Source organism: Callithrix jacchus, chromosome X (genome assembly GCF_049354715.1).
Source record: "Callithrix jacchus isolate 240 chromosome X, calJac240_pri, whole genome shotgun sequence".
Taxonomy (NCBI): domain Eukaryota; kingdom Metazoa; phylum Chordata; class Mammalia; order Primates; family Cebidae; genus Callithrix; species Callithrix jacchus.
Genome location: NC_133524.1, coordinates 51,096,606 through 51,110,048, shown reverse-complemented (window position 1 = coordinate 51,110,048; position 13,443 = coordinate 51,096,606). Strand labels below are relative to the sequence as shown.

Sequence of the window (13,443 nt, the reverse complement as noted above, 5' to 3'; positions counted from 1 at the left end):
AGTCACATAATTGCTTCCATAAGGAAAGACCTGAAAAATAGATAGATAAGGGCATTTTGAAGGAATCAGCCATCTTGGCAATTTGCTGAATTGTCATATATTAGTGATTTGCCAGAGGTTAGTGATAATGCATACCATTGAAGAAATGAAGAAGAGGTAGGAGTCAGGGATGAATCTAATATTTAAAATCTAGAAGGCTCTAAGAGATGATGGGAATTGGGAAAGGCAACCATGTTTAGTTCAGTTTTGGATCTTCTGAGACTGTGGTGTCTATAGGACAATCAGGAAGTCCTTAGGCAGTTGGGGAGCATGTTTATTTAAGGCCACTGATCAGTTAAAACAACAAAACATTATTTGGGGAACATAATGATCCACACAGACAATTTACTAATCTACTGGTTGTTGTGGCAATGAGTTAATTGCCAGACAATCTTATGCCCCAAAGATAGTAGAACAGACCTGCATTGTTATTTAGTGGGCTTTCCTGGCCATAACTTTGTCTTGCAATCTCTTCCAATCTGTGGGATGCCTAGTTAACTGAGGTGTTACTGGCTGAAGTTCTTTTTGTATATCTCAGAACTTGAAGTGATAGGGAGGTCCAAATAGGAAACAAAACAAAACAGAAAAATAGAAGAAGCTGCCAAAAGGCCAAACTTCAGACTGGAATGTTAAAATGGTTTGAGGCTGTTAAAAAACATCAGTTAACTTGCCAAGATGTTTAAGGACTGTTTTCTCTATATGAAAAACAAAATGTGATTGCTTCGTAAGGCAAACCTCAAACCACTAGTTTCAAGCCTGTGTTGCATTCTTCTTGTTAGCAGTTTTATACTTTCCCTATAGTGTAGTATTATTAATCCATAAATATCATTGTTAATATTCTACAGTAGTATTGGTTCTTAAATTTGACTTTTTAAAAAGCATTGTTAAACTTGCAAGAATGATTTTATTGCCTACAATGGTGTCTTCACCATACTACAATAAAGGGGAAATAGAGATTTACTTTACAAAGTCATTTGTTGCAAATGTGGTTGGGAAACATTGCTTTATTATTTAGAGACTTTTTCAAATTGGCGTGATTATCTGACCCCAAACCCTAGCACTGCTGCCCTTTATACTTACATGAAAATCCCAGGAAAGATTCCTTTTATGTGCAGATAAACTTGCCAATATTAGGACCAGTCCAGCCCTCCCCACACCCTCTTTATTCTTCTTGGATTGCCTTTCCATTGCCACTTTGTGCAGCATCACCTGATTTTCTACATGATGAAGAGCTGAAAATTGGAATGTTGTAAAGATGCTTATGCCATGGAACTTGGTCTAAATTAACTCCTTTCCTACCTTTTTGTAGACTAAACTTACTTCTTGCTAAAAGGTTAGTGACCACATGGGTTCCTTTACCTAGCTCCTGTCTCTGACAAGATGAAATAGCTTGTAATTTATATTTGAAATTGATTTGAATCTGTAGCTGCTGGGGAGATTTTTGTGTAAAAGATTGCCCAAGTGCTCTGGGTTTTACAAGCGCCTGCTTGCTAACTTCTCTCTGTTGTGTGAGCCCTGGTGGGAGGGTGATGCTCTCCTTCTCTGGAAGTAAGGGGCTCAAGATGTAATTTGCGTGTTTTTCCCGTGCCTTTGGCTGAAGAAATGTGCAGTGTTCTGAAACCTGCCCAGGCCTTGCACATGCTGTATCTGCTTAAAGAGGGTTTTGGCTCTTAGCCCTTCTCAGCTGCATTAGGGTTCAGGTTACATCCCTCTCCCCATTTATCCACTAATAAAAGCCAAAATAATTAAGGATCAGGGAGAGTTAATTCCCACTGCTAAGACCCAGGTGGGGGCCTTCCATCTCCCACCCCCTAGGTTGGAGCCCTAACTTAAGGCTGAATTTTAAGCCTATAAGTGACAGTGATCTGGAACAGGCCCCAGAAAAGCACTTGACAATCAGGTTTTGCCCCATGCTGGCTGTACGTGTTCTCTCTCTCTCTCTCTCTCTCTCTCTCTCTCTCCACCTCCCCCTCCCCCTCCCTCTCTCCCTTCCTTCCCTCCCTCTTTTCTCCCTTCCCCACCAGTTTGGCATCTTAGAGGAGACCAGTGACCGCGGGGACAACTGATTCTGTTGCAGCAATGGAAATGATACATCATACTTCACTTTCATCTAAACTGAGAGATTCAGATGAAGCCTCTGTTTTTTTTCAAGCCCTTGATCCAACTTCAGTACAACATTAGGAGTCTCATTCAGAATAAGACGCATCATTGATATATCTCCCAACTCAAAAGAGATGCATAGTAATGAGCTCTGAGATAGTGAGCTCAGATGGGAAGGGGCAGCTTTAAAGGACGATCTTGCAAGAGCTGGGACAGGCAGGAAGAAGCCTTATTCTGGAACAACTACACTACTGTAGTGGCCTCCTCAATGGTTTTTTTCCCTTTGATCATCCCCTCCTCCCTCCCTTAAAATTATTTAATGGTTCCCTGCTGCCTGTAGAATAGAGCCCAAACTACTTTTGCCTGGTGTTACAGACCATTCTCCATCTGGCTCTAGTCTTAGCAATCCTTCCAGGCCCCAGGTTTTCAGACAGAATGGTTTCCTCACTGTTTCCCAAACCCACTTGGGAAATTCTGGCCTCCAATTTTCTCATCCTGATGTTCTTTCCAGTGGTTACACTTCACACTGCATCCTTGGAAGGACTTCTCACTTCTCTGGCCCTCTCCATAGGACCTAACCTTCAAGCCCTACCTCTAAGCCAATAGGGCATCATCTCTGATTGCTCCTGGTGGAAGCAATTACTCCCTCTTTGGAATGCCAGAGTTCTGGTTTTCCAGTAGACATCTTTGGGTACTTTAGCTGTCTTGTGTTTGGTTTGCTGGATCAGGATCTCCTAGAGGACAGTGGCTGTATCTTCTATATCTTTACCATCATCAGCGCAGAGTAGACTCTCCAGCATGGTTTGCTGATTTAGACAATATGTAAGAAGAGTCAAACAAACATTTTTTACTCAGTAATTGGTCATCTTTCCACTTTCTACTTCCAAGTCCAAATTAGGAAGAGAATATGACTAGATGATCTGGATATACTGGCCAAGTTTCCCAAACTTTGTGTGACACCCCACCTCAGTGTGGGTGAGCCTTGAATGACACACACATGTGAACTAGAGACACAGGGAATACTTAGAAGAAAATACTGGTGGGGGCAGAAGTTGAGAAGGATTCCAGAGGCAGCCCAGGGTGAGAAGGGGGATGGCAGCAGTAGAAGATGGGGTTGGCTACCTGCTTGTCCCCAGGTGGCCTGAAGTTTCGTTTATAACAGTTGAATGTCACGCTGTGCTGCACATCATGTGTGGAAGCTGTGTTCCGAGGTCTGCATGTGGGAGAGGCTGGCTGGATGATGATTGCAGCATTTCCCATGCTGTTGGGACGCGTTGCTGTGAGACTCTTAAAACAACAGCCATCCCACTTGTTGCTATCTGTTTAAGGTGGGTGAAGTGTGTGTCTTCTGCCTAACTCAAGTGTTCCACTGCTTTAGCTGAGAGGCAGTAGCTTTGGGTGAACACGCTCTGTGTGTGTGTGTGTGTGTGTGTATATGTGTGTGTGTGTGTGTGTGTGTGTGTGTGTGAATGTGTATGTGTGTGTTTTCACTTTTTCTTAAGCAAGCTCTAACGTGTTCTGTCTGACTGGCCTTGGATGTGAGTCACTGTCTGGTATTTATGCCCAGTGTCTTAAGTGTCCTTAGTATTTGACCATGACATTGTTTTTCTCCCTATTTTACTCAAAGCTGAGAATGCTGAGAAGGGTCAAAAGGAACTCACTCTGTCTTCCTTTCAAATGAGGTCTAATATCATTGGTTGCTTACTGTCTCTGTGGCAGTCAATTAGGTTATGTGAGGGCACTAAAGGGAACAGGTTGAAATTCATGGTAGTAGTACTGTGACAGTTTAAAAGAGACACTATAGGGGCTTCTCTTAGTTTGTTCCTGTCCAGGGTACAGTTGGAGAGTTCACCCACTGGAATGACTTTAGGAACAGGCCTTGAAAGGTGCCCTAGAAAGTGTTTGTCCTTATCATGATCACATAATAAATGTGAAAGGAGTACAAACAAACTGAGAAAGGCTTAGAGACATGATCCAGCATTTGCAGGCATTGGTAAGAGAAACAGAATGTTAACTTCCTCCTTACCGTTGTTTCTATTAAGTCCTTCCAAGATTGAAAATGTGGTCTTAGAAGCAGGCTCATAGAGTGTGGGAATGGTAAATCCCGTCAGAGGCACTGTTGCTATCAAAGGGACAGAGCCTCAGATAGGAAGGACATGGCTGCTAGCATGGTCATTTGGAGGCCAGGCAGCCAGTAAATCATTTGAGAGTGAATTAAAGGTTTAAAGGGCAGGAGGGAATTCTTTGGGTGACCTCATAGGTGCTTGAAAAATCAAAGGGATAGCTGGTGTGCTTTTATGTTTTCGGGGCTGGATCAGAGGGTCAAGGGAATGGAAATGCACAGTAAAGAACTGGCATTGCTATTTTCATGTGCTTGGGAACCCTAACTCCAGGCTGGTGATGGTCAAAGTTACAATTAATTAAATGCATATTTATGTTCTGGGAATTTTAAATGCATACTCTCTAATCTTCTCATCTCTACTGTAAATTAAGTGTAGTCTTCCTGTTTTACAGATGAAAATAATGAAGTTCAGAGGGACAAAGTAATGTTCTCCAAGTAACCAAGCCAGTAAGCGGTAGAGCTATGATTTGAACCCAGCCCTACCTGACCCCAAATCCTATGCTTGTCCCACTATACCTTAGAATTTTACTTCAACCCTGAAGCCCCTTTTTGTGTTTCATATTGTCTTTTTAATACCATTGTTAACTATTGTTATGACTATATTCTGTGTTTCATAGCATTGGACAAAGGTGGGTCTCGCAGATCAATCATTTCACATCTTTTCTAGGAAGCTTGTTAAAAAACACAGATTAGACTCCCAGGATGAATACAATGTACAAGAGGTACTTAGTAATGTCCCTATTCTAAGATGCAGAAAATAAGGCTAAGAGGGTTAAGTAACTTTCCAGAATTCATTGGACCAGTAACTGGCAGAGCTGGTATTCAAATTCCAGTTTATCTGATTTTAGAGTGCCTGTTCTTTCCCATGCTCCAGTTGCCTCCCAAACTAGAAGGGGAGTAAGCAATAAACAAAAAACCAGACTTGACCCTTTCAGCCTCTACAAACATACCCTTCTTACTTCCCCTCTGTCAATAAATTTTTTTAAGTGAGGGGTGGCCTCCCTCTCTCCCTCTTCCCTCCTTCCTTCTCTTCTAGCACAATTTATTTGTTTAAATGGTTATTTTGTGGGTAGATTATAAATGTTCATGGAAGAAAATTTTAAAAACTACATAAATGGGTACATCTTTCTTCATTCATCTCCCTAAACCACCTAATTTCCCTTCCCAGTGGCAATCATGGTTACCAATTCCTTGTGTACTCTTCCAAAGATACCCTTCCAAACATACATTATATGCAGGCATACATGCATGCTCAGTGTCTCTATTTCCTCACTGCCTGTCATCCTGAGTCCTCTCCAATCTGGCTTCCAGTGAGGTCTTCCTGAGGGCCAAATGTACTGGCCTTTTCACTGTTTTCATCATCCTTGTTTTCTCTATACAATTACTGTTTTTCAATTATTTGTTGAATAGTAACACAGTTATGTGGTTTAAAAGCCAGTTAGTATGAAAAGGCAGATAATAGTTTTCCACTCATCCTTGTCTCTCATCTGTTCAGTTTCACCACTATCTCCAACTGTGCTTAGATATTTTTATGTGTCTTTTCAGAGCCTCTCTATACATACACAAGCAAATGTCAATACAGATTCTTTATTTTGCCTTTTATACAAAAGGTAGCATACTAAAACAGTTTTCTGCACTTTGATTTTTTCACTTACATATCCTAGAGGTCTTTCCCTATCAAGCATACAAGGGTTATCTCTATTTTTTAACAGCCGTGTTGCATTTAATTATTTACACAGTCCTTAGTAGTGCCAGTCATTGGCATTGTTTCCAAACCATTCGGACTCGGCTCTCTCCAGACTGCTCCCGGTATAGCTCCTGTGACACTGAACTTGATTCTGCATCTTCTCTTGCTGTTTCTCCATTCTCCTCTGTAAATCCACTGCCTCTCTTATCTCCATCCTGTGAATATTCCTCATGGCTCAGAGCACAGCCCCTCCCCCATAACTCTTTTCTCTGTTTCTTCTTTCCCCATTCTCCTTCCCCCCATTCTTCCCCGCCTCCTCTTTTCTTCAAGAAAGCAATGAGATCTCATAGCTCCCAAATCTTTAGCCTTAATATTTTCTACTGTCTGATACCATCCACTGGAATATATTTTTTTACCTCATATCCCAGTATGTCTAAAATGGAACTTATCTTCCCCTTGTAAAATGGGCTCTTTCCTTGGCCTCCCCGCCTCCCACTCAGCTAGCATTAAAATCATGGAGTCACTGCTTACTCATCCTCTATTCCACATTCTGTCAGTCTTTCTTCCTTTACAATAACCTTCATATCCACCAGCTTCTTTTCAATTCCTGCTACTCCCATCTTCTTCCAAGCTCTTATTACTTTATGTCTGGTTTCTGGATTCCTGGCCGGCTTCCCTGCTTCTAACATCATTCCTTTTAAATTTACCTCATAAGATACTTTTTCTATCCAATAATTTTAGTTTTTCTGTTTATATAATGAGGAGGCTGGACTGACTGGTTGGTCTCGGAGGTGGGTTAAAATCCTAGCTCTACCATTCCTTCCACCTCTGACATTCTAGACCAGAAATCTTCCCAGTGTCTTCCCACCTTCCACCATTTGTGCTGTCTATACTGCTCTCTCTCACTTGAATTGTCACTGTGGCTCTATGCTCCCAGCAGTGACTTGCACAAATCTTTCTTCCATATTGGTCCTAGGGTCTTTATTCTAAATTAACTTACAGTTGAAAGAAATCTTAGAGGCAGGCCATCCAAGCTGACCAACACTAACCTGCTGCCTGAGTGCCATTAATAACACCCTCGAATTTGGTTGGTCATACTCTGTTTATGAATGCTTCTGTTGATGGAGAACATTATCTCATAAGCCGGCCCTTTGTATTGTCAGATAGCTAGAGTTGTTCTATATCTCCTACCACAAACTGACACCAACTTATCTGCCTTTATGATAGATACTCTGTTATTAAAAACCTGCTTCATCTTGGTTTAAGTTCAAACCCCTCAGGTCTGGCATCCCAAGTTCTCCAGAAATATGGCTCCTCTCTTCCCCTGTAGGCTAAAATCCTGGATACTTCCTTTGTACTTCATCCACATTTAAAAAATAACTACTATTATTTCAGCACTTATTGGATGCCAGACACTGTTCTAAGTGATTTTACATGTATCATTTAATCCATACAGCAACTGTGTAAGTTTCTATTATTATTCCCCATTTTATAGAGAAAGAAAATGAGGCATGTGGAAATCCAAGAGATTTACCCAGAGTCTTACTGAGTAAGCTAGGTAGAGCTAGGTAGAGCTAGGATTTTAACCCAGAAAGCCTATCTCCAGAGCACATACCCATAATTACTGCACAGTCAGCCTCAAATGTAACAACAATTTTCTGAATATGTCCAGTGCCTTGTTATTATGGTTTCTTAAAATGCATTTCTAGTCCCAGCTACCTGACTAAATCTTACCTATTCTTTGAAGGTCATCACAGATTACGCTTCCTTCTGGTCCTATCCTACCCCATCTTCCATCTGGTGCTCACCATATTCTTTCTAATGAGCTGGGCATGCTTGTTTTATATACTTCATGGGATATGCTCCTCGAAGGCAGAGCCCACATATATAAACTGCTGGATTAGGCTTTTAACCCCAAATATGTTTCTTAGAACATTTAACAAGTAGAGCTATGCTTTAGGAACTTCTGAGACTTGAGATTTCCTCTTTTTGAGTTTGTATGAGTCTCTTCTTTCTAAATCTGGCTCTAAATTCTTTCTTTCTTAGGCTATTAATTCATTTCTGTTTATTGCCTCATAGTTTTGTACATTTGTTCCCAGGTACTGTCAGTGACAGGGCCAGACAACAAGTGTTGTTATCCATATATATGTATGTGTGTGTGTGTGTGTGTGTATACATACACACACATACATGTACACACATCTATACATTTATATATATTCATATATATACACACACATGTACACATTTATATACATATTCATACATATATGTACTGAGAGCCGAATGAGGAGCAATATAAAAAAGAAATTTCATTACATCCCTTATCTGCGATCTTACTTTCTTAATATTTATTACTTCTTATCTCCCCTCTTCCTTGTCCTTAACATGTATTACTATGCTAGATAGATAAATAGGCACGTAGGTAGGTAGGTAGGTAGGTAGATAGATAGATGGATGCCTCACCATTCAATCAAGAGATTGTGAATCTAGATTCTGTGAATTTGTGCACGTGCGTGTGTGTGTGCATGTGTGTGTGTGTGTGTGTGTGGTGTGTGTGTCAGAGAGAGAATGATGGAGGGTGATTGGGTAGTTGGAGGGACAGTTTTTTGAGGCAAAACCTTGTCTTCTGTGCTAAGAAAGCCTCTTTAAAATGCTGCATCCTACAGAACATCTTTCCCTCAATCTCCTCCTTTTCATCTTTCTCTATGTCTTTTCTTCATTTCATAGTGATTGTAATTTCCCATGTGTATTTTTTAAATGAGTTCTATCTAAAATTTGCCAAGCTATCTGGTTGAGTGAGATATGCTCATCTAGCATGTTAGACAAGGACATGATTTACTACCCAGACAGGCTAATTCAGTGGGTAGCACATCATTCTCTGAAGGATCATGGTACTGTTAATTCCATGTGTACCAATTTAATTCTATTTCAGAAGTTAAAAAAATAAATAGTTCCAGTTGCAGTGTTCTAGTTCACTAAGCATTGACTATAAATCACTAATGGGTACTTTACAAATTTGTGTTGATGCATTGGCTGGTATTTTACATGAGTATAAGCCACCTACCTCAGGGTGTCTTAACTTGGTTTTGTAAAGTAAAAAATGTGCTCTTGATTTCTCTCTCTGGCCCCATAATATCTTCATCAACCCCCACCCCAACCCATATAACTTTCACAGGGCCCCCTTTTCTTCTCCCTTCATGTATTTCATCAGACTCTTTAAGGAAGTCATAGACTGGTTGTGATTATTACTGAACCATATGGGAACCACACGTCTTCTTTTTTTTTCTTCTTCTACTTTCTTGTATAATGGTTATGACTTCTTAAATGAATTAAAAAGCCCCAAGATAAGTTTTTAGAAAACTTATTGAAAGACTTTAGGCCAGGTAGCCCTATTTTAATTTTATCATTCAACAAAGCCAAAGTTAGTAACCCCTCTTTTTTCTTTTCTTTCAGATATCACCTGAAATCTGTTCTCCAGAAGGGTAATACTAGTTACTGCAATATACATTAGTGTGCAGTATTCATGATCCCTTATTGTTTATACTAAAATCTTAAGAATTAGAAGGGTCTGGTAGTCATTAGGTAGTCTCCTCTTTCAAAATGGCTTGTGACTACTGGATAAAATTTGACTAAAAAGCAATGATACCGATTTTTTTCCAGTCTTTACTTCTGTATTTTCAATGTCAGAAAGTATATTAATATGTCTTGTTAAAATTTTACATTCATCTAAGTTACTTTTTTTATTGTAGTGAGAACATTTAACATGAGATCTACAATGTTAACAGGATTTTAAGTTCACAATACCACACAGTTAACTAGAGGCACAATGTTGTACAAGAGATTTCTAGAACCTCTTCATCTTGTATTACTGAAACTTTATGCCCCTTGAATAGCAACTCTCCATTTCCCTCTCCCCCGTGGCTCCTGGCAACCACCATTCTACTCTCTGCTTCTGAGTTTGGCTATTTTGGATACCTCATATAAGCAAAATTATACAATATTTGTCCTTCTGTAACTGGCTCATTTCATTTAGCATAATCTCCTCCAGACTCATGTCTGTGTCTTATAAGACTCATTTCATTTTGTCTTATATCACATTTTCTTTATCTGTTCTTTCATTGATGGACATTTAGGTTGAGTCTACATCTTGGTTATTATAAACAATGTTCCAATGAACGTGGGGTTTTAAATATGTCTTCAAGATCCTGATTTCAATTCTTTTAAGATGAATGCTCAGAAATGGGAATGCTGGATCATATGTAGTTCTAGTCTCAATTTTTTGAGGAACTTCCATACTGTTTTCCATAGCAGTGGCACCATTTTACATTCCTACCCATAGTGTACAAGTGATCCAGTTTCTCCATATCCAACACTTACCTTTTTAAAAAATAACGGCCATTCTGACAGGTGTCAGGTGGTATCTCATTGTGGTTTTGACTTGCATTTCCTTAATGATTAGCGATGTTGAGCATCTTTTCATGGGCCTGTTGGCTGTTTATCTGTTTTCTTTGGAGAAATGTCTACTTAAGTCCTTTGTCCATTTTTTTATTGGGTTAATTGTTTTTATGCTGTGGAGTTGTATAAGTTCCCTATATGTTTTGGATATTAACCCCTTATCAGATAAATGCGTTGGAAATATTTTCTTCCATTCCATATGCTACCTTTTCTTCTTTTTTTTTTTCTGAGACATAATCTCACTGTTGTTCAGACTAAAGTGAAGTGGTGCAATCTCAGCTCACTGCAACCTCTGCTGCCTGGGTTCAAGTGATTCTTCTGCCTCAGTCTCCTGAGTAGCTGGGATTATAGGTGCCCACCACCATGCTTGGCTAATTTTTTTTTTTTTTTGAGATGGAGTTTTGCTCTGGTTACCCAGGCTGGAGTGCAAAAGCACGGTTCTCGGCTCACCGCAACCTCTGCCTCCTGGGTTCAGGCAATTCTCCTGCCTCAGCCTCCTGAATTTTTTTATTTTTAAAGTAGAGATAGTGTTTCACCATGTTGGCCAGGCTGGTCTCGAACTCCTGACTTCAGGTGATCCACCTGCCTCAGCCTCCCAAAGTGCTGGTATTACAGGTGTGAGCCACCACACCCAGCCTACCTTTTCACTGTGTTAAAAGATTCATTTGTTGTGCAGAAACATTTTAGTTTGATGTTGTCCCACTTGTTTATTTTTGCTTTTGTTGCCTGTACTTTTAGTGTCATATTCAAGAACCCATGGCCAAGATGAATGTCGAGAATCTTTTCCCTCACATTTTCTTCTACGAGTTTTGCAGTTTCAGGTCTTATGTGTATGGTGTAAGAAAGGGTTTTGATATCTAGTTTTCCCATACCATTCATTGAAGAGACTATCCTTTACCCATTGTGTAGCCTTCGTCGTAACATTCTCAAAGATCACTTGGCCATATATGCGTGGGTTTATTTTGGGGCTGTCTCTTCTGTGCCCTTGCTATATATATCTGTCTTTATGTTAGTACATACTGTTTTGATTACTATAGCTTTGCAATATAAATTGAAATTGGGAAATATGATGCCTCCAGCTTTTTCTTTTATAAGATCATTTTGGCATTTTTGCTATTTGAAGTTCTTTGCAATTCCCTACAAATTATAGAGATTTTTTTCCCATTTCTGTAAAAAATGCCAGTAGAATCCCAGTACTTTGGGAGATTGAGGTGAGAGGATTGCTCGAGCCTGATTACAAGACCGGCCTGGACAACATAGTGGGACCTTGTTTCTACAAAAAATTTAAGAAACAAAAAACACAAAAAGGCAGGCATGGTAGCACATGCCTATAGTCCCAGCTACTCAGGAAGCTGAGGTGGGAGGATTACTAGAGCCTGGGCAATCAAGGCTGCAGTGAGCCTATATCATGCTACTGCACTCCAGCTTGGGTAAAGGAGCAAGACCCTGTCTCAAAAAAATGCCATTGAGATTTTGAAAGGGATTAATTGAATCTAGATCACTTTGGGTGGTATGGACTTTTTTTTTTTTTTTTTTTTTGAGATGGAGTTTCGCTCTTGTTACCCAGGCTGGAGTGCAATGGCACGATCTCGGCTCACTGCAACCTCCACCTCCTGGGTTCAGGCAATTCTCCTGCCTCAGCCTCCTGAGTAGCTGTGATTACAGGCACATGCCACCATGCCCAGCTAATTTTTTGTATTTTTAGTAGAGACGGGGTTTCACCATGTTGACCAGGATGGTCTCAATCTCTTGACCTCATGATCCACCCGCCTCGGCCTGCCAAAGTGCTGGGATTACAGGCGTGAGGCACCGTGCCCAGCCCGGTATGGACATTTTAACAATATTAAGTCTTGCATTCATTAGCATGAGTGTCTTACTTATTTGTGTCTTTTTTGATTTCTTTCATCAATGTTTTATAGTTTTCAGTATACAAGTCTTTCACCTTCTTAGTTATGTTTATTCCTAAGTATTTTATTCTTTTAGGTGGTATAGTAAATGGGATTGTTTTCTTTCTTTTTTTGTGAGGTAGTACATTGTTAGTGTATAGAAACACTGTTGATTTTCGCATGTTGATTTTGTATTCTGTAACTTTACTGAATTTGTTTATTAGTTCTAACAGTTTTTTTTATGAAGTGTGTAGGATTTTCTCCATATAAGATCATGTTATCTGATAACATATACGATCATATTATCTGATAAGTAAAAAATAATTTTACTTGTTTCTTTCCTATTTTGATGCCTTTACTTTTTCTTTTCTTGCCTAATTATGCTGGGTAAAAATGGAAGTGGCAAGAGTAGGTGTTTTTGCCTTGTTCCTGATCTTAGAGGAAAAACTTGGCTTTTCACCACTGAGTATGACATTGGCTGTGAGGTTTTCTTATATGACATTTATTTTTTTGAGGTCATTTTATTCTATTTCTAGTTTGTTGAGAGCTTTTTATGAAAGGCCATTGAATTTGTCAAATGCTTTTTTTATATCTATCAAAATTGTCACGTGCTTTTTATACCTTATTCTGCTAATATGTTGTATCACATTTATTGATTTGCATATGTTGAACTATCTTTGCATGCCAGAGATAAATCCCACTTGATCACAGGGTGTCATCACTTTCCTGTGCCATCGAATTCAGTTTTCTGCTATTTTGTTGAGGATTTTTGCATCTATTTTCATTGGGGATACTGGCTTTTACTTTCCTTTTTATGTAATGTCCTCATCCATATCAGGTATAATGCTAGCATCTTAAGATGAATTTCGAAGTGTTCCCTTCTCTTCAATTCTTGGAAGAGTTTGAGAAGGACTGGCATTAATTGTTTTTGAATATTTGGTAGAATACACCAGTAAAGTAATCTGTTCCTGGGTTTTTCTTTATTGGGAGATTTTTAATTTACTAGTTCAGTCTCCTTACTAATTGTAGGTCTGTTCAGATTTTTCTATTTCTTTGTGACTCAGTCTTCATCAGTCACATGTTTCTAAAAATTTATCCATTTCTTCTAAGTTTTCCAGTTCGTTGGCATATACAGTCATGTATCTCATAAT

At 39.5% G+C, this 13,443-nt stretch overlaps 1 protein-coding gene across 2 annotated transcripts in view; it reads left to right on the top strand.

The window, feature by feature from the left end:
* SHROOM4 (shroom family member 4) overlaps nucleotides 1–13,443 on the top strand; it is a 218,005-nt gene that overhangs the window by 11,128 nt on the left and 193,434 nt on the right. The window contains exon 2 of one of the 2 annotated variants that reach the window (XM_035289516.3): nucleotides 9,405–9,433. The exons of the other annotated variant lie outside the window; for it this stretch is intronic. The gene's annotated coding sequence lies outside the window, so the exon portion shown is untranslated. The remainder of the gene's footprint in view (nucleotides 1–9,404; nucleotides 9,434–13,443) is intronic. 2 annotated transcript variants of the gene reach the window in all.